The 21,890-nt window shown below is 40.9% G+C and overlaps 1 protein-coding gene across 4 annotated transcripts in view; it reads right to left on the bottom strand.

Moving 5' to 3' along the window:
* Positions 1-21,890, bottom strand: part of SPATA5 (spermatogenesis associated 5) — a 306,473-nt gene that overhangs the window by 82,701 nt on the left and 201,882 nt on the right. The window contains exon 15 of one of the 4 annotated variants that reach the window (XR_008445213.1): positions 9,945-10,015. The exons of the other annotated variants lie outside the window; for them this stretch is intronic. The gene's annotated coding sequence lies outside the window, so the exon portion shown is untranslated. The remainder of the gene's footprint in view (positions 1-9,944; positions 10,016-21,890) is intronic. 4 annotated transcript variants of the gene reach the window in all.

Below are 21,890 nucleotides of genomic sequence, written 5' to 3'. Positions count from 1 at the left end.
TATAAACTTGATAAACTAGAAAGCAATGAAAAATACTTTTCACATTATTTTAAACCTACTGTATGTAAATGGTTGGCTCAAACCAATTACTACAATACAGCTTATTTTAATATCTTTATTTCTGAATCTGATATTGACATACTAAGTTATTTGCAATATTGCTGTAGCTGTGTTGGTCCCAGGATATTAGAGAGACAAGATGGGTGAGGTAATATGTTATTGGACCAACTTCTGTTGGGGAAAGAGACAGAAGTTGGTCCAATAAAAGATATTACCTCACCCAACTTCTTACACTATACATTATGTCAGAAGATGTTGTTTTGACTTCCTATTTTTAAAAAAATTAAGATTCACATTTAATAGTCCCAAATAAATGTTTGCATTACACATTTCCTATACATTTTCCATTGTTTTCTATACTCTACTTCAGTGAATTTCAGTGAAACAGCTTTATAAGAGGTAATAAATATAGTAAAAGTGTTTAACCAAACTAGCTTTTAAATAGTACCTCCTGGTACATATAGTCCTAATACAAAGTAACTTAAAAGCAAACCCATAGGAATTATTGTGATATAATGATATGTTTATTCAAAGAGAATGGTTCTATCTGAGTCATTTTACATTAATTATAGGCTGTTATCTGAAAGGTAAAGCAGATGCAACTTATTCCACAGTGCTTCTAAAATAGTTTAATAAGTAATACTACCAGGCGTAATATCAGAGAACTGGACTTAAACAGAGAACATGATTAAACTATTACATAGGCTCTTTATATGTGCCAAATGTTGCATCACATATACACTTAATTAATTCCTCAATGGCATCTACCTTGCAGGAATGAATTAGAGCTGTGAAACATATGAAAGCCTGTTACGCTAACCTAGAAAAAGATCCAAAATATCTGTAAAAAGTTCATGGAATTGAAGGCGTAATCAGTCTACTTTTTCTTATTTTTTGTAAAATCATTAAGTTTGTGTTAATTTTTAAAACAATGCTACAATATTTTTGATTTAACATTGCCATATCCAAAAATCTAGAAGAAAAAATTCAAATGGTCACTGATACAATTCAAGCATTCCAAGTAAGTTCCAGTGGTAATCAATGGAAGAACTATAATTGCTAGAAAGCATTTGTGTGCACGCACAATGGGAAAAACTGCATTTTCCATCCAGTGAGTCACTTTCAGTTTCACTGTCCAGCTACAAGGGATGGGATCATGTGTACGTTCCCCCAAAGATGAGGTGTAGCTCTTTTCCCAGGCGATTATTCTACATAAAGGCCAACATTTTTAAATATGATTTTTTATTTTATACGTTTGTGGGTATTATATATATTTTATTTAAATGGGAGCTGGGTCTGCTCATCCCCTTTAAAAAAAAAATCAGGCTATTTTATATTTAAGTGCCTAAAGTAGGGATTTAGGTGCATAATTTTAGGTATCCACTGTGAACATTTTGGAGAATTTGTTTCAGGATCTGCTTTGTATTACTATTTACAATGCTTAACATATCCCTTCTGTTACCTTCCCCAGATTCCATGTTGAATATCACAGTGACCCAACAGTAATGGAATAAAAGCACTAAGATCCTAATGAGCCATTAGAGCAGTGGCACTAAGTCAGGTAGTAAATTATGTTCTATTAGTGACAGTCGTATCTGATGAAAACTGTATTGAAGTGCATTAGTTTTACCAAGTCTTATTTTCAAGCAGAGAATGGGCTGAATATATCCAACCTTGCACAGTGTACTGAATCAGCACTACACCTCTACCCTGATATAACACGACCCGATATAACACAAATTCAGATATAACACGGTAAAGCAGTGCACCGGGGGGGCAGGGCTGCGCACTCCAGTGGATCAAAGCAAGTTTGATATAACACGGTTTCACCTATAACACGATAAGATTTTTTGGCTCCTGAGGACAGTGTTATATTGGGGTAGAGGTGTAGTTGATCACTTTGTGTCCCACCGTGGATTCATTCCAAGGGAGGGCAAACAGAGTTGCTGCCAGAAGTCCAAACTTGAGCATTCCGCCAGGAGAAGGCATCTTTGACTTGTGATCTAGGATCAGTTAGAACCTTGTCCAGCAATGGTTGTGTGAGGAATGCAGTGAATCAGCACATCTCCTTGCCAGGCCTCCTCCCCAACCACTGGGCTCTTTTGGGACTATGATGGCTTGCTATGTGTACCCTAACAGAAGAGAGTTCATGGCCACCAGTTTTCCCTTTTGATGGCTCTCCATGGGAATAAATCTGGTCCTACAAACACTGGCCCCATTTCAGCAAGGTTCTTAAACACATTGCCTAACTTTAAGCATGCGAATAATCCCATTATCAGATTCTTACACACCTTTACTTGTGCTGAATAGTACCTTACTCCACTGGTGGCCCTCTCAACTTTAATGAAATCTAATTCTTAGCTATATGTGACAAGTCATTGTTACTACGTATACGCACATGCCTGTGAAGATGTAATGGCCATATCCTCATCTGTTATAAATCTCTGTAGCATTAGCATTGCCTTCAATGGCACTATGCTAATTTACACCAGCTGAGGATGTGACCCTAAATGTTAAATGGTGGCAAGTGGCTTCCCTCTAGCATATGTCAGCAAAATTCATATAACCTTGATATTTTCAAATTCCTCTACACTTCCTTCAGGAGTTCTGTCAGCCTGATAAAGCTGAAAAAATGTATGTCCCCCCCCCCCCGCACCCTTTGTGAAAATTTTCCCACTTTTTGGGAAAAAATATCAAAATAAAAAACCCAAAAGCTTTTGGCCTAAAAACCAAAATCTTTGATTCAGAAATGCTGCCATGGTGTCTCATGGGAGTTTTTGTTTGCGTGCCTTACATCACTATTCTCCTCTACAGATAAAGCTCCCTAATAGAATACATCTCCTATGATGCACCATAGTTGCTCCTCTTGCTGAGTGGCAGTGGTGCATCATGGGAGTCACTGACTCCAGTGCATCATGAGAGGTATAGTCCACTGGGAGAACACAGACCGTAAGGAAGACTGGGGACATGAGATGCTTGAATTACTACTCCCAGGGGTACTATGGCAGCCTTTCCAAATAGATTTTTTTTTTTTGTTCAGCCAAAAACCTGAAAATGGTTTGGTTTTAAAGTTTTGGGTTTTCCAACAAAAAGTCATTTTTCTATTTGGAAACTAGACACTTTTTATGAAATACTTCATCAAAAATCTAATTTTCCATCAAAAAAACATTTCAATGAAAAATGCTTGACCATTCCTAGTAACCGTTTCCCAATCTTATTCTGGACTGATAGACTAGAAACTCCTTCAGCAACGTTACATACAATACCAAGGAAGGACTATGACTTTTCTTCAATGAGATGCCTAATGACAGTATTTAAGCAATTGTCAGGAGAGGCAGAGAAACTTTCATTAGGTCCCATCCATGTTAAAAGGAAACTGTTAGCCAGAACTTTTAACACTTCTGCTTACAGAAAGGTGCTAAGGTGGTTTCAAAATGGTTCCCCTGGCTGGTACAGACCAGGGACTCCATGTTACAAAACATTTTACAAATTGTTGTCTAGGCATCTTTACATTGGCTACAGAAACCATTTTGAAACTGTGTTAGAATGTTACTGTGAAGAATCTTGTTTAAAAGTGTTTCTGACTAGCATGGCTTTCCTCTTAGCACAGAAGTTCCTAAAAGGAAGTGTAACACTTTAGCTTGCAAGTAGAGCTGGAGAGATATTAACAATGAATACATACACAGTCTGATAGATAAGACCTGCTCTAAACAGAAATGGAAAATTCATCTGAAAGATGAACTGTGGAACAATGGATATTCTTTAAATTCCTTTGATAAGCACATTTTAAATCTGCTCTGGGGAACATGCCCAACCTTTCCCATTGTCTAAACATGTCACCCTCAAGACTTCAGTATCTTTTACACATAACACACAATGATAGGTTATCCTTGCATAGTTTGACAGCTTGGGATACCAGCCAAACACCTGAGGCTAAATCCCTAGCACACTGAAGTTGTATTTGCTATTGCCTACACGACCATTTTCATATACAATTTTTTAAAACACAACCATATGGATTTAACTATGTTGTTAATGTCTGTGCTTTCTCTTCTTTCTTGGTCTTTTTTTATTTTTAAGCAAATGGGACAAAATTTACGACTGCACGGATTCTTTATATCAGTGCCCAAGTTGCTATAACTTAGTATATAAACAGCATAGATAGAAAACTGGGGAAAACTTTTCTCTCATAAATTTTGTATGTGTAATTACCTAGGTATTTAAAAATAAAAAAAAACCCATCACGTGGAATCATATTGACTCCCACAGGGGTCATCAGTAGGGCTGGAGCCTTCACAGCACAGTTGAACTAGCAGATATACTGACAGCTATAGTAGGCTCTCATTCACTATATGGGCCACCCACTAGAAGGAAATAGAACACATATTATGCCAGTAGATATCACAGCTATTTGCAGATAGCACAGAAATGCTGAGAACTCATTACAGCAGAATCTTTGGAAAATTTAATAGCCGAACTCTAACAAGTTTTTATTGAGCATGTGTGAATTAAGACTTTCAGAAACTCATAACTTGGTCAAATTTGGGTAGATTAGGACTAGGCACATACCTGAGAAAGGAGCAACACGCCTGCCAAAGAATGGAGATGCTAAAGCTTCTCAACCAAATGGTTGTAAGAAAATTTTTAACATGGTCAAAACATACTTTGGACAAAAATTTATTTTTCTCTAATATTGTTCTGGGAGGTGACTCAACCATTTCAGATGAAATTTTCCATAAAATAACCTGCAGCAGACACCCAGCATGAAAATTCAGCCCAACAGTTAAAGTTTGGCAAAGTTATAAGCGTTTGAAAACAGGATCTTACAATGGAAACTTGGGCAACCATAACTATTGACGAGGCTATCATCGCCGCCTATAATAATTCCAAACTCCATTTTACAGCTGTGCCCTCACTAGGAAAAAAGGTGTATTTTTAAATTTGGTTTGTGCTAATCTGTGTAAACCTGTGTTACAACGCTAGCGGTCAAAACTTGGAATTTCTGTTCCATAGGAAATTTCAACATTTCAAAAAAGTTTTCATTCTGATTCGGAACAAAAACTTGAAATTAAGAAATTTCACACAGAAAGGACATAAAAAAAAGTATTTCAGAAAAATCAAACTGTTTCAGTTCATTGGATTTTTTAGAAAAGAAATACAGCAGCCAGCTGCAATGCCTCCAGGGGACTCCCTGGGCTGCTCCCAGGGACTCACTGGCAGTCCAGGGAGTCCCTGGGAGTTAGGGAAGACTCCCACCATAGACTGGGAAGCCTAGAAGCCCTGAAAACTCCATCTAGAGCCAGGGTTCCCAAGTTCCTGGCTCTGAGAAGTCCTAAAAATCTGGGGTCTCCAACTCTGAGAGGTCCTCATGGTGGGATGGACCAGAGTCACGGACCCTGGAAGATTTGGCTTCCCAGAAGCCGGCCAGGCAAGGAAACGTGCATATATTTCTCTGAAATATTAATCAACACCTGAGCATTTCTATTAAATATTTCAGTTTGGACAAATTGATGTTTTCCAATAAAAAACCACTTGATCAGAAAAATCCCAACCAGGTCTAGTCCAGAGAACGACTGAAGACCCTATCCACCCATAAATGCCTCTCAGTTTAAACTGTACACTGGAAGGACCACCACCCCTAGGGGACACCACTGTCTCTTGAGACTATTAACTATAGTTCGTACAGAAAACGGCCTACTGCACATGTGCAGTATTATGGATAAAACTCACAACTCTACTTGGTGAGATAAAGGAGCAACACAAAATAAAAACAACAATGCATGTGTTTTGATGAGAGTTTTGTGTCCAAATTTTATTCTGATGCACTGCAGTTCTACAGTTCAATATTCTTTAGCTGGGAGCGTTGGAAGTGTGTCAACTTTCAATTATCTTTACTTATATATAGCTTTAACCTTTTTTTTTTTTTAATGTATAAGTGGAAGGAGAGGTAGTGGGTGTGGATAATCATTGTGAGTCATACACTAACCTCAAGTAAAAGTGTTAGCTTTTGATGAGCTATATTAAAAATTAGCCATGCTGTAAAACAGTTCTCTTACTCTTTCTACCTTCAATGCACTGGTCACAAATCATTCACATTTTGCATTCAGGAGCTGTACAGGTAAAACCTTTTAACGGTTTCATGAAAATAAATACCAAAAAATTACACCACCTGGGGAAGATATCATACTACTAATAATAAGCATTTATACTACACTTTTCATAATCAAAGGATTTTGTAACATTGAACTAATTAATCAAGCTTTATAACAGTTTGGTATGTTATGCAGGTATTATAATTAGAACTCGTTCAGAACATTTTGGACAAAATTTAATGTGGTCAAAAATATGCTGTTTTGTCAAAGCCAAAACCTTTGATAGAGACTTACTGGTTTAGACGAAAAGTTCAGCAAGGTGTTCTTTTTAAGTCAGGGCTCCCAGGTCACAGAGGGTAAGAGAGGGAGTGTGTGTGTCCAGGGGCCAGCGATAATGCTGTTTAATCATAGAATATCAGGGTTGGAAGGGACCTCAGAAGGTCCTCTGGTCCAACCCCTTGCTCAAAGCAGGACCAATCCTCAACTAAATCATCCCAGCCAGGGCTTTGTCAAGCCTGACCTTAAAAACCTCTAAGGAAGGAGATTCCACCACCTCCCTAGGTAACACATTCCAGTGCTTCACCACCCTCCTTGTGAAAGTTTTTCCTAATAGCCAACCTAAACTTCCCCCATTGCAACTTGAGACCATTACGCCTTGTTCTGTCATCTGGTACCACTGAGAACAGTCTAGATCCATCCTCTTTGGAACCCCCTTTCAGGTAGTCGAAAGCAGCTATCAAATCCCGCCTCATTCTTCTCTTCTGCAGACTAAATAAGCCCAGTTCCCTCAGCCTCTCCTCAGAAATCATGTGCCCCAGACCCCTAATCATTTTTGTTGCCCTCCGCTGGACACACTCCAATTTTTCCACATCCTTCTTGTAGTGTGGGGACCAAAACTGGACACAGTACTCCACATGAGGTCTCACCGATGTCAAATAGAAGGGAATGATCACATAACTCGATCTGCTGGCAATGCCCCTACTTATACAGCCCAAAATGCCGTTATCCTTCTTGGCAACAAGGGCACACTGTCGACTCATATCCAGCTTCTCGTCCACTGTAACCCCTAGGTCCTTTTCTGCAGAACAGCTGCCTAGTGGATGGGATTCTTCCGTCCTAAGTGCAAGACTCAGCACTTGTCCTTGTTGAACCTCATCAGATTTCTTTTGGCCCAATCCTCTAATTTGTCTAGGTCCCTCTGTATGCTCTCCCTACCCGCCAGCATATCTAACACTCCTCCCAGTTTAGTGTCATCTGCAAACTTGCTGAGAGTGCAGTCCACGCCATCCTCCAGATCATTAATGAAGATATTGAACAAAACCGGACCCAGGACCGACCCTTGAGGCACTCTGCTTGATACCAGCTGTCAACTAGACATGGAGCCATTGATCACTACCCATTGAACCCGACGATCTAGCCAACTTTCTATCCACCTTATAGTCCATTCATCCAGCCCATACTTCTTTAACTTGCCGGCAAGAATACTGTGGGAGACCATATCAGAAGCTTTGCTAAAGTCAAGGAATAACACGTCCACTGCTTTCCCCGCATCCACAGAGTCAGTTATCTCATCATAGAAGGCCATTAGGTTAGTTAGGCATGACTTGCCCTTGCTGAAACCGTGCTGACTGTTCCTGATCACTTTCCTCTAAGTGTTTCAGAATTGATTCCTTGAGGACCATGATTTTACCAGGGACTGAGGTGAGGCTGACTGGCCTGTAGTTCCCCGGATCCTCCTCCTTCTCTTTTTTAAAGATGGGCACTACATTAGCCTTTTTCCAGTCATCTGGGACCTCCCCAGTTCGCCATGAGTTTTCAAAGATAATGGCCAATTGCTCTGCAATCACATCCACTAACTCCTTTAGCACCCTAGGATGCAGCACGTCCGGCTCCATGGACTTGTGCTCGTCCAGCTTTTCTAAATAGTCCTGAACCACTTCTTTCTCCACAGAGGGCTGGTCACCTCATCCCCATACTGTGCTGCCCAGTGCAATAATCTGGGAGCTGACCTTGTTCATGAAGACAGAGGCAAAAAAAGCACTGAGTACATTAGCTTTTTCCTCACTAGGTTACCTCCCTCATTCAGTAAGGGGCCCACATTTTCCTGGACTTTCTTCTTGTTGCTAGCATACCTGAAGAAACCCTTCTTGTTATTCTTAACATCTCTTGCTAGCTGCAACTGCAAGTGTGATTTGGCCTTCCTGATTTCACTCCTGCATGCCTGAGCAATATTTTTATACTCCTCCCTGGTCATTTGTCCAATTTGCCTCTTCTAGTAAGCTTCTTTTTTGTGTTTAAGATCAGCAAGCATTTCACTGTTAAGCCAAGCTTGTCGCCTGCCATATTTACTATTCTTTCTACACATCAGGATGATTTGTTCCTGCAACCTAAATAAGGATTCTTTAAAATACAGCCAGCTCTCCTGGACTCCTTTCCCCGTCATGTTATTCTCCCAGGGGATCCTGCCCATCAGTTCCCCGAAGGAGTCAAAGTCTGCTTTTCTGAAGTCCAGGGTCTGTTTTCTGCTGCTCTCCTTTCTTCCTTGTGTCAGGATCCAGAATCTCGTGGTCACTGTCTCCCAGGTTCTGATCCACTTTTACTTCCCCTACTAATTCTTCCCAGTTTGTAAGCAGCAGATCGAGAAGAGCTCTGCCCCTAGTTGGTTCCTCCAGCACTTGCACCAGGAAATTGTCCACTACATTTTCCAAAAACTTCCTGGATTGTTAATGTTATCTTGGAATTGACCTCTCTAATTATAATCCTCCATTTACATTTGGGGAAACTGAGTCAAAGTGTAACTAGAAAAAGAATAAATGTTAGAGCCAAGAACAGAACTTGAGAGTTTCTGGCTCCCAATGCTTGACTCAGACAATACAAAAATTAACACGCTCTCTCCCAATAGATGATAAAAACAAAACACTTTCACTGCTTTATGACAATATCAAATTTGATCATGTGTAAAAGGAACAGTAGACTTCCCTTAATAAAGTGGTCATCCTATTTGTGTATCCTTTAAGACTTCTCTCAAGCAGATTTAGCCTCAAGATAGAGAATGATAATGTATAATAGTTAATATGGACAAAAAAGGCATAAATCCTACTGAAAGGAAGCATTTGGCCGGTGGCAAGATGTTAAATAGGACATCATCGGATAGCAAATAAGGGTCCAGTCTATTAGATAGCTTCACTATTAAAAAGATGAAAAATTAAAGATATGTGGTGACTATGATTTGTATTTTTGTATTTTTATTCATTAAATTATTTTGTATAATGTCATGTCCTATCAAGATTTTTTTTTTTTTTTTGGAAAGGCCTCTTTTTTAAATGAAACAGCTGCTTTGCTTGGTTAACAGACCATTCAACACTGTGGCATCATTAGGAGAATTCTACTGAAAACGAAAAGTAAACACAGGGTCAGAAAGACCTAAAACTCTGCAATCAAAATGCCAAGCACATTACAGATGAAAGAAAAATTATGTCAAGATAGTAATATTGGAAAAGTTCTGAATATAAAATACTTATTAAAATAGACGCTAGCTGTTAACTCTAAAGATTTTTAAGGTCTTGATTTGTTCAGAAAAAAAAATAGTTTACGAGGCACCACACTGTTTAACAGTCTATCCTGCTTAAGATTTTGGCTCACTAAGCTACTGACCCCCTTCATCAGCCATTGATGTAAGTGGGAGCTGAAGGCACCCATTACCTCCCAGCAGGTGCTCAATACCTGGCATTACTGGGCCCTGCAACTGCTGGAGAAATCTGTATCAACAGCAAATTGAGATTTATTACTGACCTCTTGTAGAAGACTTTGGCTTTAATACAGTCTCTGTAACATCATGTAGCATCTACTCAGTCTTCAGTGTTCTGGTGCATGAAAATAAATGATTTTGCATAGCTGATTAGAGGATTTTTAAAAAAAATTAACACTACAGCAAGATTTATGCCCCAATAAGAAACATCAAACAGCAGTATAACATTGTTTGATGCTCCTCTCCAGGCAATGGGCCTTCCCCAATTTCACAAACAGAGGGAAAACAAATGTTTCCAGTTACACGTATACTCATGCACCACTGGCTATGTGAGGCCCAACCCTTTTTCTGTTAACAGCACTGGCATGTCTTATTTGTCAATTGGCTTAGAATACTAAGAGCTTCCTCCTGAAGCAATGACATGGACTGATCAAAAGATAAAAAACATGACAAACTTTAAAGGAAAACAACTGGATAAGAACTTGGGACAAGACAGCATTAGAAGAATTTGATTTTTTAGTAAGTGTTAAATAGGTCTGGTAAGATGTAGACAATATCTTGTGTGTTGTGTTCACACATAAGCATATATTGAATAGCACATTGAAAAGACTATATGAAGTCATTAAAATAATTACAAATGACTAAAACCCTCAGACTTCAAGTATTTAAAGATCAAGGCCTGATTCTGGTCTCACTTATATCAGAGTAAGTGAGCAACTCCATCAGTCACACAGGTGTCAAATTGATATCAATATAATCAGAACCAGGCCCTTCGTCATTACATGCCATCCTAATCTAACTCACTCTTGGGGCCCAATTTCATATTCCTTGAACTACCAAAACTCCACTTGCCCTCAACAAGAATTTGGAGTCTAGTAGAATTGCAGCATTAGGTACTTTTAAGTCAGACCCCTCCAGCCACTAGAACAACAGTTTATAAATTCCCCAAGAGAAAAGACCCAAAAATGTCTTCTCCAGCTGATTGGTAGAAACCCTGGTACACAGAAGCAATATACAATAGAAAATGAGAATCACTCCTACATGTTAAATCTGTGTCCATAACAAAGATTTTAAAGTGATCTTATTAAAGAATCATCTTTAAAAGGTTCTGGCTAGAAAATATTGGGTAGGTGGGGGTAAAAAAAACAACAACAACAAAAAAAACAAAAAGGGGAGACAAAAAATTTGCAGAGAGATATACTACAATATATCCCCACAGCAAAAGGAATGTGGATGGAACATGTCTCTACCATATGCCAAAAGGGAAATATGATCAGATACAGGTATTTTCTGAAAATTATCCAAGATCTAGAATTACCGGGAAGAGACCCATTAAAAAAAACAAAACAGTTTTGTATAGTCCTTATCCCAGAATGCTGTCCATTAATCATCTCATTGTTACCTGGTGCTCCCCTTCTGTTTGTTGTATCCACCTGTTGTCCCTTGCCTCATCCTTAGATACTTCAGGGCAGGGACTCTTTCTACATTCCGTGTTTGTTCAGCACCTAGAAAAATAGGACCCTAATCCCTAATTGGAGGCCCCTAGTCTTCTTTGCAGTACAAATCATAATAATATCCAGCTCCAATGAGCCACTGTCTGGAGACACAACTAATCTTCAATACACATCTCGTATGTGCTTCCTTGCTTGCCAAATCCTCTCAGATGTCTTCAAAACCCTTTGAAAACTGGATTTGTACTGCATTACTGACATTAGGAATACTTTCAAGTGATCAGAGAAATGCTGTCCTTCCATGTCATTGAACAAAACATGGCTGCAGCTAGGAGGGCACTGTGTATCAACTGAAATATCTCTGGTAAGATATATACAATGCACGCGTGCACACACACACACACACACACCTCTGGGCCTGTTAAAACATCTGTTTTCAGTCTCTGAAGTAACTGAACTCTTTTTCAGTTGCTTCTTTTTTATACACTATGGAGAGCCTCTGTAACCTTCTCTTTCATATATATATATATATATATATATATATATATAAATATAAAAAAACAGAGAACAGTCATCCTAAGGTGCCTGGAAGCCATAGAGGTTTGGCAAACCATTTGGCTCTGCTTTAAATATTATGCCGATTACAAAGGACAGAGAACAAGTTCTACTTTGTAAATACAATTAACAACCCTTAAATATATACCCTCGGCACTCATTTTTTTTATTTTAACAATTTAATCTCTGAGCTCTACAGGAGATTCTTCAGTTTATTTACCAAACAAGAAGATGCTCAGAAAAAAGATCTACTTTTTATTTTTCAACTGCTTTGGTTTCATAATAATGCACAAGATATGCAGAAGTACATGACTACAATTAAGCTCCTAAATAAGTGTTCTGATTTTAAAAAACAAAAACTGAGAACCCTGTAGCTATTATTGAAATTAATGTGAGCTGCTGGGTCCTCATCGTTTACAACCAAGCCATTTATTTACATCATTTGATTCAGCTAAATTTAAGTATGTAAGAAGTCATTAAAATCAATGGACTACTCCCATGCTTATAGTTGAGCATATTTTTAAGTGCCTTGCTGAACTGGGACCAAAATAATGACTTAGAATCCTAACTTTAGGCACTAATTTTTGTGGGGGAAAAAAAGAGAAACTAGCATTCAAAAATAAAACCTACAAAGTATCAAATCTTATCAGTAAGGAGGCATATGTATTCTCCATCATTGCCTGATATAACAGACATGGTTCAGTAGCTTGTAAAACTGGAGTAAAGTGCACAGGTGAATCAGGCCTAACTTAGTAAAATGCATTTTTAAAAATTTTCTTGAATATTAGTGAAAAATACTATTTATTTTTCAACATTTTGGATCCTACTATATTCCAAAGAGAAAAAAAATATGGTTTCATTATTTTTTAACTTAAAAATAACATAGAATGATATAATTAGTTGATTACAACAAGAATAAAGCCTATCCAACAAGCAAAGTTACTCTAAAATGAATGTGATGAATGGAGACTATACGCCTGGAAATTAACTATTTTCTAAGAATTTTAGATCTTTGGGAAAAGGGAAGGAAAGGTTTCTTGCAGATGGTTGGTAGAGTGATTCAGGACATTGGTCTGGAGCAACTCTGTTTCACCTCATCCCATCTGCCCACGCTGAAACCTTCTTTAATCTCTAGTGTGGATTCAAAATGGTCCACCTCCCTTGCTAGCCACTCTTGACTCATTGCTCCAATGGTGAAGCAGAATCAGGAGAAGCCATGACAGATACTAGCAGAGGTCTAGAAGCAGAGAAGTGGGCCATTTGTCAGCAGCATATGAAACAATAGGAAAACTGGAGAGAACAGGCTTCCATAGCTATGGACAATGTCAAGCTGTGGTGCTTTACAAGAGGGAAATGGGAAGACTGATGCAGACACAGCTGTGAAATGAGGTCAGACACATGGATGGATTTTAAGTGGCAGGCCACAACTTGTATTAAACTTTAACATAGGGGAGAGGCGCTACCCACCCATCACCCATACTCTCCTATACCAGGCATTTAATCGGCTCCAGTGCAGGGGTTACAGGGCTCTTGCCATATAACCCATAACTCCTGTCAGGCCAGATTCCCATTGCTGGTTCAGGGTGGATAGGGTGGGGGCTGCTGGAATGGAGTCAAGAGAGGCTCCATGTTGCCCCTGTTCCAAGTTAAATCCTGAGAGCTGGGAATGCTAGCCAATCAGCCCCCCTTTTCTCCCCCAGCTGACCAATGGGTACCAGAGACTCCAATGGGTGGGGGAGGAGCTACCTGGTGTCTCTCAGTGAGTGCCTCCCTCCCAAACTGCTGGGACTGCTCCCTTTTGCCCCAACCCCATCAAGTTTTCCCATCCGTTGAGGCAAGTGGGGGCATTTTAGGGAGATGAGAGGATGCACATAGTGGCAGGAATAGCAGGCAGAGTTAAGGTTGTTTGCTGTATAGTTTCCAATGTTTAGGAGTGTTTTTAAATATAGCCTTAGCATCGAATTTTCTGGCTCTCTTTCTAAGTACAGTATTTATTATGGTTTTTAACCTTTAAATTATGGATACATTTTTTCCAATCCTAACTCCAGTTTAGCAAATATTTTTGGCTATGAATGTATTGAAGTATTGCTGTTTGGTCTATAATCTATTGCTTACCTAGGAATTTGTATTGTACTACATATATATATATATTTATATATATATATACACACACACACACACACACACATATTTATATATATTTATTTTACAGAGAGCTTTGTACTGCTGTTCAATTTTGTATTGAGTACTGTTGTCTAACTTCGAACTGGATAAGTGAAATGAAAGAACTGGGTGTGTAATTCCACAGGCAACTGTTGGCAATCATGTGCTCAGTCTCTTTCTCTCTCTTTGGTTAAAAGAGCAGCTCCCAAAGAATCTGAGAGGGTGGGTCTGGAACTGTCTAGGTAGATTAAAAGTCTTCTTCCGGTACCTTAGACCAAAGCTATAGTCATTTGTCTTGGATTAAATTGGGGATTTAGATCTCTCTTGATTAACACAATGTGAAGTAGAGACAATTTGTGTTCATGAAAATCTGATGAATAATTTACATTCTAAACTGTTTGTGCCTGGAAATTAAGTCAAATTCCTCTAAATACCCTCCTGTGCAGTAGGTAAGTTAGTAGTATTGTCTGGGAAAAAGAAACAGAGGTAAAAGTGACTTGCTCAGGAAGCACTGTGGTCTAGTGGACTAGGTATGAGAAAAGAGTCAGGAGAATAGGTTCTAATACCAGCTCTGTTTCTAACTTGCTGCGTGACTTGTGGCAATCTCACTTAAACTGCATGTGTCACAGCTTTCCAATCTGTAAAGGAGGATACATGTCTGTAGAGCACTTTGATATTATTGAATAAATGTGCCATACAAGTCACAGGTGAAAAAGAATACACAATGTAGGGAATAGAATCCAGTAGGATTTTATTCCTCTCCTACTCATTGAGCTCAGTAAAAGAAAGTGTATTTGGAGATTCCAGGCCTCCCCAAAATAAGAACAGTTTAAATGATATCATATCTCACATACACCATCAGTTCCACAAACTCCCTCCAACCCCCAACCCTCCCTGCTCCCCTCCAAAAAAAAAGTTAAAATAATTTTCTGGCAAAGGGAAGCATATGAGAAATGCCAACTGAATTGGTTGAGTTTTTATAAACTTAGAGGGTGCTAGTGGGGAAAGCGAGGATTATAAATGGAAAGCTAGTCACTTTTACCATTGGAGAGTTAATTTTCACTACATGATAACTGCGCTTGTACAAACATTGTAGTCCACCTGCCTAGTATTTTACCCGTTTGCATTTATGATTTTCTATGTGTTTGTATTTCTCTATCAATATCTCATCCAAAAATATATTTCATTCCAGAGCAAAAGAAGGACACTAGTATGAAACTGTAAATTACATGTTGTTAATAGAGATTTGCTTGGAGCAAGGTGTGACCTAGAACAATTATCCGTACCTGCTACATGCAATTTCTCTGAAGAGGTGCCAATTCGAAACAGGCTAAATCTCTGACGGCTATCAGAAGCCAGGAAAATTTCTGCATTAGTGCAAACGAGGTAATATTTCAATCTGCTGTAACTACAGAGAGCAGTTCTGCACTGGCAGGGAGATGACCTACCAAGTCATTTTCATCTGCAACTTCTATTGGTCAAATTCAGAGTTAGTATAAGTGGATGTAAATCCATTAACTTTAATAGAATTACATCTCCTTATCCCAGGCGTGAATGAATTAGGCTTTGTGAATCTAACCTGAATTAATCAAATCAGTCTAGCTTCCACTGTCTCTGAGTAGTATGCAAGTTAATGTATATAAGGGCTTGTTTACACTGGCAAATAACAGCGCTGCAACTTTCTGGCTCAGGGGGGTGAAAAAACACCCCCCTGAGTGCAGCAAGTTGCAGCGCTGTAAAGCACCAGTGTAAACAGTGTCCCAGCGCCAGTGTAGACTAGCCCTAAGTTTTAACTTATTTTCTTTCAATTCTGTTAGTAGATAATAAATACTACTTTTGTTTAATTGAAATTGAACTTCTTTGATTGTCATATCTGGGAAATATTACATATGTCAGCAGTCACAGAAAATGGAATTCTGACCTCAAGGAATGCAAAAAATATTAACATGACAGCCAGGAAGCATAGTCAAGGGCATTGTAAAAAGCCTGCACTCTCCTCTCTGGAGTACTGTCTCAGAAGAACAAACTTGGCACCAGGTCTAGCACAGAAAGGTCATGTGTCTTCTGAATCTAAGTTAATACCATAGCACCTCAAGGCACTTTGTAGGGATGGACAACAATCATCCCTCTGCACAGCTCAGGAAGGCACAAATAGATTAGGAGTCACATTTTCAAAAGCACGTAAGTGATTTAGGAACTTAAGTCCAGGGCCGGCTCTGGCTTTTTTGCCGCCCTAGGCAAAAAAGCCACACACACACACCCTGCCAGTGTGGCAGGGGAGGGCGCCGAGCCCGGCTGCGGGCCCGCAATCCCTGACCGGCCGGAGCGCCAGGGGGTGGGCTAGCTTCAAACTGCCCTTGTGAAGTAGACTTTCCTGTCAGGCAAGCTATCCAGCAAGTGACACATAATTAGAAGGTGTAAGTTTTGCAGTCAGGTCTATGAACCAATGGAACAAAATCAATCCTCCTTTTTTTCCTGTGGTACCTGTTGTAATCCCGTTGCTCTCAGCTGAAGGCCATCACATGTCTAAAAACATTTATAAGGGATAGTGAGAAATAGGGCCAATCATAATCAGATTGATGATAATAGTTATACTATTAACACAGCACTCTGCATCTCCAAAGCCTTTTATGAATATTAGCTACAGTAGTTAATCTATATAACACCATTGCAATACAGGCAGTATCCCAATTTTACAAATGCGGAAACTGAGGAACAGTGTCTCTCAATGATTTGCCGAAAGCCTTGTAGAAAGTCAGTGGTAAAACTGGGATCAGTAATCAACAGTTTCTGGCTCCTGGTTCCACACGTGTTGCCTTGGTGTTCTCATCTTCCACCACCATACAAAGCCAATTTTTGTGTTCCTATACACTCCTAAGCCACTGCCACAAACTAAGGCCTGGTCTAAACTATGAGTTTAGGTCGAATTTAGCAGCGTTAAATCGAATTAACCCTGCACCCGTCCACACAACGAAGCCATTTACTTCGAGATAAAGGGCTCTTAAAATCGATTTCTGTACTCCTCTCCGATGAGGGGAGTAGCGCTGAAATCGACATTGCCAGTTCGAATTAGGGTTAGTGTGGACGAAATTAGATGGTATTGGCCTCCGGGAGCTATCCCACAGTGCACCATTGTGACCGCTCTGGACGGCAATCTGAACTCGGATGCACTGGCCAGGTAGACAGGAAAAGCCCCGCGAACTTTTGAATTTCATTTCCTGTTTGTCCAGCGTGCAGAGCACAGGTAACCATGCAGTCCGAGAACCGAAAAAGAGCACCAGCATGGACCGTACGGGAGGTACTGGATCTGATCAATATATGGGGAGAGGATTCCGTGCTAGCAGAACTACATTCCAAAAGACGAAATGCCAAAACTTTTGAAAAAATCTCCAAGGGCATGATGGAGAGAGGCCCCAATAGGGACTCACTACAGTGCCGCGTGAAAAAGGAGCTCAGACAAGCATACCAGAAAACCAAAGAAGCAAACGGAAGGTCCGGGTGAGAGCCGCAGACGTGCCACTTCTACGCTGAGCTGCATGCAATTCTAGGGGGGGCCGCCACCACTACCCCATCCTGACGATGGATTCCGAGGAGGGGGTAATCTCAGCCATGCCTGAGGATTCTGCGGACGGGGAAAATGAGGAGGAGGAGAAGAAGCATGAGGACGAGCTTGCGGAGAGCACACAGCACTCCGTTCTCCCCAACAGCCAGGATCTTTTTCTCAGCCTGACTGAAGTACCCTCCCAAACCTCCCAAGGCAGTATCCCAGACCATGAAGCCATGGAAGGGACCTCTGGTGAGTGTACCTTTGTAAATATAAAACATAGTTTAAAAGCAAGCGTTTTTTAATGATTAATTTGTGCTGCGGACTTGGGATGCATTCGCGGCCAGTACAGCTACTGAAAAAGTCTGTTAACGAGTCTGGGGATGGAGTGGAAATCCTCCAGAGACATCTCCATGAAGCTCTCCTGGAGGTACTCCAAAAGCCTTTGCAGAAGGTTTCTGGGCAGTGCAGCCTTATTCCGTCCTCCATGGTAGGACACTTGACCACGCCATGCTAGTAGCAAGTAATCTGGTATCATTGCCTGATAAAGTCTAGCAGCGTATGGTCCCAGTGTTTGCTGCCACTGAAGCAACATGCGTTCTTTATCTCGCTGTGTTATCCTCAGGAGAGCGATATCGCTCATGGTCACCTGGTTGAAATACGGGAATTTAATTAGGGGGACAGAGGTGGCAGTTCCTACTGGGCTGTTTGCCTGTGGCTGAAAAGAAACCCTTCCCTGCAGTTAGCCAAGCGGTGGTGGGGGTGGGGGCACATTGGCGCTGAGCTTTTCGCGTTTGGCTAGCAGGGATCTTCCCTGATACCAGCCACGTGGTGGGGGGAGGGGTAAAGCGATCATCCCAGAGAATTAGATGGGGGAGGTTAGTTTGGTTTCTGCTGCTGCACGTTAATAGGAAAACCGTAACATTCAACGAGCTTTGCTTGGTATGTGGGAAAGGAGGGCGCTGCTTTTATGAAGGTTGAGGAGCCGAAAGACAATGGCTTACCATGGCCGCATGCAAGCCGAATTCTGTTGCTCAGACCTGCGTCTGTGATCTCTAATACCAAAGCCACAGGCACTCAATATTAAGATGCAAAATGCGACCTTGTACCGAAATCACATGTGCTATGTAATGTGAATAGTGTTGTTCACCATGAAAGAGTATAAGCATTGTTCTGTAAAATTTATCTTTTTAAATACTTCTCTCCCTTTTTTCCCCCACTCCCACAGTTGCAAATTTTTCAAGCCTCCCTTCTCCGAGTACTATAGTATAATCAATTAATAAAGAATACATGATTTTTAAATGATAGTGACTTTATTTCCTTTGAAAGCAAGCTGTGATCGAAGGGGGGTGGGTGGGTTACTTACAGGGAATGAGTCAATCCAGGGGTCAGGTTTTCATCAAGGAGAAACAAACAGAACTTTCACACCGTAGCCTGGCCAGTCATGAAACTGGTTTTTAAAGCTTCTCTGATGTGCAGTGCTTCCTGGTGTGCTCTTCTAATCGCCCTGGTGTCTGGCTTCGTGTAATCAGCGGCCAGGCGATTTGCCTCAACCGCCCACCCTGCCATAAAGGTCTCCCCCTTACTCTCACAGAGATTGTGGAGCACACAGCAAGCAGCAGTAACAATGGGGATATTGGTTTGGCTGAGGTCTGAGCGAGTCAGTAACGATCGCCAGCGACCTTTTAAATGGCCAAATGCACATTGTACCACCATTCTGCACTTGCTCAGCCTGTAGTTGAACAGCTCCTGACTCCTGTCCAGGGTGCCTGTGTACAGCTTCATGAGCCATGGCATTAAGGGGTAGGCTGGGTCCCCAAGGATAACTATAGGCATCTCAACATCCCCAACGGTTATTTTCTGGTCTGGGAAGTAAATCCCTTGCTGCAGCCGTTTAAACAGATTAGTGTTCCTGCAGACGCGAGCGAGCGTTCCTGAACCCTTCCCGGCCAGCCCACGTTGATGTTGGTGAAATGTCCCTTGTGATCCACAAGTACTTGCAGCACCATTGAAAAGTACCCCTTGCGGTTTATGTACTGGCTGCCCTGGTGCTCCGGTGCCAAGATAGGGATATGGGTTCCATCTATCGCCCCACCACAGTTAGGGAATCCCATTGTAGCAAAGCCATCCACTATGACCTGCACATTTCCCAGAGTCACTACCTTTGGTAGCAGCAGCTCAGCGATTGCTTTGGCTACTTGCATCACAGCAGCCCTCACAGTAGATTTGCCCACTCCAAATTGATTCCCGACTGACCGGTAGCTGAGTGGCGTTGCAAGCTTCCACAGGGCTATCGCCACTCGCTTCTCAACTGTGAGGGCTGCTCTCATCTTGGTATTCTGGCGCTTCAGGGCAGGGGAAAGCAAGTCACAAAGTTCCATGAAAGTGCCCTTACGCATGCAAAAGTTTCACAGCCACTGGGAATTGTCCCACATCTGCAACACTATGCGGTCCCACCAGTCTGTGCTTGTTTCCCGGGCCCAGAATCAGCGTTCCACAGCTAGAACCTGCTCCATTAACAACATGATCTCCAAAGCGCTGGGGCCCACAGTTTGAGAAAATTCTGTGTCCGTGTCCTCATCACTCTCGTCGCCGTGCTACCATAGCCGCCGCCTCCTCGCCTGGTTTTTCAGGTCCTTGTTCAGCATAAACTGCATAATAATGCGCGAGGTGTTTACAATGTTCATGACTTCTGTCTTGAGGTGAGCGGGCTCCATGCTTGCCGCGATATGGCGTCTGCATTGTTCACCCAGGAAAAAAGGCCAAAACCGTCGTCTGCCATTGCTTTCACGGAGGGAGGGGCAGGATGTACCCAGAACCAACCGTGACAGTGTTTTTTGCCCCATCACGCATTGGGATCTCAACCCAGAATTCCAATGGGCGAGGAAGACTGTGGGAATTATGGGATAGCTAGCCACAGTGCAACGCTCCGGAAGTTGACGCTAGCCTCAGTACATGGACGCACACCGCCGAATTAATGTGCTCAGTGTGGCCGCATGCACTCAACTTTATACAATCGTTTGCCCAAAATTGAATTCTGTAAATTCGGAGTAGTGTAAACATACCCTAAGTAGAAGTCACTCCAGCTCTGTGTTGGAGCCTTGATGGAGAACAGCAAGACTCGGTGAGTGGTTTAACAATATGAGTAGCTGGTTAAATATTTTGGTTATATAATAAAATGTCCATTTGAAAGTCAACTTGTACCCACTCTTACCACATCAATGATAATAGAGCAAGCAGCTTTCCCCCTTATTTAGAATAGGAAATAACCAAGGTATCTCAGACACCACCAATGTCAAATACTGACCGTGTCTGTTATTACTCATTGCTAAATGGTAACTCCATTTCATAGTCAGTGATGGTGAGTCTCAATCATCTGCTTTTGCCATCCTATCAATGCCAGAGAAATAGAAGGAAATGGCTGCTACAGACAGGACTCACTGAGTGATCTTAAGAGGCAAAGAAAGAGCATAACAGTAACACTTCTGGCCATGACTTCTTTAAAGTTCTACGACAGCTGATTGATTCCTGACTGATAGGGGATGCCCTGAGCATCATTTTCTCAAGAATACAGTTTCCATGTAGAAAATGAAGCTATCTAAAGCACCAAATCCCTCTCCAAGAAACACAAGTATCTTCTGCATCTCCACAGTATGTGCTAGTCTTGGTTTAATTGGGCTCCAAAGAAGTTTTACAAATTTAGGAGATTTTACTGTTTCCTTTAAGAATCCTTATTTTGTTCTTGTTTTAAAGTATTTACTGCTCCCAAGAATTCTGAAGCAGTCATTGACATTTACTGTATGAATTGTATATAATGTAAACACATATTGAAGTATCTTTTTCATGAAAGTAGAAATGCCTAAGTGACTCGTGCACATCACCAAAGAAATAAAAAGTTCTTTGAAGAGTTATTAAAAATAAAAGGAAACTGCAATACAAAACAAAATATTTTGATTCAACCTCAAAGTTTTACTGCAACTAATAAAAGCAAGGATTTCCATCCACAATTTTGAATGGAACTTAATCTTTAATCCCTTTCATAACGCACTGATATGCCAAAGAATAGACTGCAACCTAAAGCCCATGAAAACTAGGACTTTGTTGTACTTTAATGTAAGTTACCTACTACATTGAAGAGTTGGGGGGGAGGGTTGTTTGTTAGGAGAGCGAGGGACAGAGTATCATTCCTAACTCTGTATTCCCTCTTTTTACTTGGTTTATGTCACTGAGATCTTCTGAGAAGAGAATGTGACTTTATCTCTGTGTGTTGATGTTTC

Source organism: Malaclemys terrapin, chromosome 5 (assembly GCF_027887155.1).
Source record: "Malaclemys terrapin pileata isolate rMalTer1 chromosome 5, rMalTer1.hap1, whole genome shotgun sequence".
NCBI lineage: Eukaryota > Metazoa > Chordata > Testudines > Emydidae > Malaclemys > Malaclemys terrapin.
The sequence above is the reverse complement of the archived record's forward strand: the minus strand, read 5'-3'. Positions and strand labels throughout refer to the sequence as shown.